Source organism: Podarcis pityusensis (genome assembly GCF_964106645.2).
Source record: "Podarcis pityusensis genome assembly, chromosome: 1".
NCBI classification, from domain to species: Eukaryota; Metazoa; Chordata; class Lepidosauria; order Squamata; family Lacertidae; genus Podarcis; species Podarcis pityusensis.
In genome coordinates, this window is record NC_138028.1 from 98992779 (window position 1) to 98996676 (window position 3898).

Below are 3898 nucleotides of genomic sequence, written 5' to 3' on the forward strand. Positions count from 1 at the left end.
GGGGTTCTGCAAGGTCTGTCCAGAGGCACAGAATGGAGACTCGGTGCTTGTATGATTCATCCCTAAAAATCTACACAGAAGGTATTACATGTGTAGTTGACACACTTATTTTGCCATATTTTTTATGGTTACCAACCAAGATGAACGTATCGTCCAAAAGGAACAATATTTTCAAAGGAATTTTGGTACCTCTACAGAATTGGGTTCACAACTGAAAGACCATATTGTTGTACAGTACTTAATTTAAAGCTGAAAGGGAGATTTCCTACTCCATAGTTGATGTTAATGCACAACATGGTATGCATTGCAAAACTCATTTGAGCTTGCTGGGTGCATCTAATGCGGACAGAGATATACATCTCCCTTTGGCACTGATAGTAATGCACAATCAGTATGAATAAATCAAGTTTAGGCTTAACATGGAACTGCAGGGGAATTCCTCGCTGGGTGGGTTTCAGGGCTCTGTGGGCTAATCCTGAAGGAGCTCTTGGTACCTATTGATGTAAGCATGTCTTAACTCTTCCACACACAGGAGACTTTCAATGTATTTGGAGCTTGTGAAGAATTCCCAATGGGGACACTGGGTATGAGCTTCGGATGCATGGCCCTGCACACACTCCTCATTTTATTTCCCCATGTGTTCTCTGAAAACCTGAAAGGAGTTACTCTCACCAGCATTTTTCCTCTGACTGCATCCTACCCATTTAGGGAACGATCCAGAGCAGTTATTTATTTATACAGTAGTATTTATTTTCCTGGGAGCTCAAGGCATTCTACCTGGTTCTGCCCCATATCATTTAGTCCCTGCAATAACCCTGGGAGGTAGGTTAGGCTGTGAGGCAGTAGCTGGCCCAAGGTCACCCGGTGAGCTTCATGGCTGCATGGGGATTTGAGCCCTGGTCTCCCAGGTCCTTGTCCGACATTCTAACCACTACAACACAATATTACAAGCCTATAATCAGATCTAAGCCACCAATCAGGCATCCCTTGAGAGCAAATTATCAGTGACAGACCCACTCAAAATAATCAAGGCAAGGCAAAGTCCTATCATCCATGTCCCTCTTGGACTTCAGTTAACTAAGATGTCATGATATCTGAAATGTATCTGTGTCCAAGGTCCATGAACTGCAAACCTCTGACCACCTTCTGTTAGCTACCAAGCTATTTAACTGGTCCCAGGGTCCCCAGTTGTGTCCAATAGCTTTCTCTCCATACTGGCTCTGTTGAGAACCCTTCAGGTGGTCAGGCTAAACATTGATGTGTCATGTCTATTATTATTATTATTATTATTATTATTATTATTATTATTATTATATTTATTTATTTTGACTGTATAATGACTACCAGTAAATTGAACAAATTAATTGACCTCTCAGATGCTATCATCGTTCCTTCCACATTTCTTTCATTTTAACAGCAGCACCTCTTTTATGCTGGCAGGTGGGGAACGGGGTTTTTCTTTTCTTTTTCCAGGGAAAAAATAATAAGTTGTTGGGCAGAATCTTCATTTTTAATAAAAGTATAAATGTTCAAATGAAAAGGATTAATATCTAATTTTACATCTTCATTTGCATGATGTGCCAAAATTATCTTAAATATTTGTTATGGATGAAACAGCTTTCCACCAATTTAGTCTCCTGCCCCCCTCCCAGTCTGGAGAATGTTAACATAAATTGTAGCATAAATCTTTGCCTTGTAGAGTAGCAGAAGGCGCATATAAAAACCCATATCTTTACTGCACATATTTCCCATTAACCATAATCTATTAGTAATTGAAGTTCATTACCAATTCTTGTAGGCTTTATTGCTATCATGCTGCATGACATACTGAACCTGGCTTGCATAACAAGAAGTCCTTGCTGGGAAATATCCTATTAACAATGACAGTGCATTTGTCATTGTGATAATAAACCCAAGAGCTGCCTGCAGATTATAAATTATTGTGGTGCCATTTGCAACGCTGTAGTTTAAAGTTTTGTCAGCCCTTCCATTTTAAGCCCCCTGTTTTTCAGTGAGTTATAACTCGGCCGTAAAAATCTGCAGCCTGCGAAAAATTTGGCTTACAAGGTCCTTGGCCCAAGAGGCTAAAAATAAGAATAAAAATTGAAAGGCTGGGTTCACTCCCAGTCAAATTATATACAAATGGAAGCCTAGTAATCAAATGGGAAGCTGTTTCTTTTGTATTTGCTTACCCTCCTAATTTATTCTCTTTTAAAACAGAGTATTTGATTAGTAGCTAAGTGCCACTATTGCAATGTAATGGCTAAGGGCCAGAACAAATGTAATACTCCCGGTCCTTTAGCAACAGTTAGGAGATTGGTAACTGGCCATGAAATGGTGCAATTTATAGGGAAAGGCCTGTAGCTCAGTGGGCTTTGTGAACAGGTTCAATCCTCAACATCTCTGGGGTGGGCTGGGAGAGATCACTTTCTAAAAACCTGGAGATTCTCTGCTAGCCAGTGCAGGCAATACTTTACTGAGCTAGATGGACCAATAGACTGTCTCAGTATGTGACTGCGGTTCCCTATGTCCCTCTTTTCCACGTTTTCCTCCAGTATAAACACACACACACACACAGTCTTAAGTTTGTACTGCCCTAAGCAATAGTTAATGCTAAAGTGTTTCCATGTTAACCAGGGTTTACAGGTTCATTTCAAATTCAGAGCGAGATCAGAACTCTGGTTAGCATTAATTGTGGTTAGGATTGGTGTAAACGTAACCCTTAGCTCAAATTGCTATGGTTGTAATGGGGGGAGGGGGGACAACAAAGAGCAGGAAGAACACAACTTTGCACTCCTTTTAGGCACTTCTTCACCTTTCCCCTTGACAACCAATAGGTTTGGATCAGAGATTAGGAATGTTATAGCAGCAGGAGCCTGAAATAATCCAGTTCAGATCTTGTCCTCGTGATGAATTCTACCACCTCTCAGCCCCTGCACCACCACTGCCTACCTGTGATACGAGATAGCAATGCTGACCTACTTTGCAGGGTTCTTAGGCAGATTGCAGAGGCCGTGCGATGCTGGAACACGATGAAGTCTGTACCAGAAAGTCGCTGGTTTGAATATCACCTTTGCCACCAGCTTAGTGTGTAGTCTTATGCAAGCTTATTTATTTATTATTAGGTTTATATTCCACTTTACTACCAAAGAACTCAAGGTGGCATACGTGATTCTCCTGGCATTCTTCATATTATCTCACAGCAACCCTGTGAAGTAGGTTGTGACTGGCCCAAGGTCATCCAGTAAGCTTCATGGTTGAATGGGGATTTGAACCCTGGTCTCCAGGTTGTGGTCTGACACCAACCAGTATAATTTTCCTCTCTCTCTCCCTGCCACGTACATTATGAGGATAATAATAATAATACATTATCCAATACAAGAATACAAGTGTAAAACAACTGGATAAGGTGAGCCAGGATAGTTTCATAAATATAAGATTCTTAGGCAATTCTGAACTCATGAAGCTGGTTCTGATGTGACATTTAACAAGAATCAAAGAGTTTTGAATCTGTTGTGAGGGGCAGGAGATATTTCTGTATGTATTTGCTTCCTTTATTTTTCTCAGCGTGGAACAGCTATTAGTGTGGAATGGCAGAAACTTGTTTCTCTAAAGCTATGTTGGTAATTTTGTTTATTCGTGACAATTTTGATTTTTTAAAAAAATATTGTTTTAATTTTCTTGCCCATTTCTAGGAAGCCATTTAAATAACAAAATTAATACTTCCTCAGCCATCCATTTTCAATCCTGATTGAAAACTAGAAGTGTGTGTGTGTGTGTGTGTGTGTGTGTGTGTGTTGTAAGAAATTTCCTCACTGGCTAAAACGGAATTATTTCTTGAGCTTATGTCTATAAAGTGCATTGACTCTCAAAATACAGCAGATGTTTTCACTAGTTG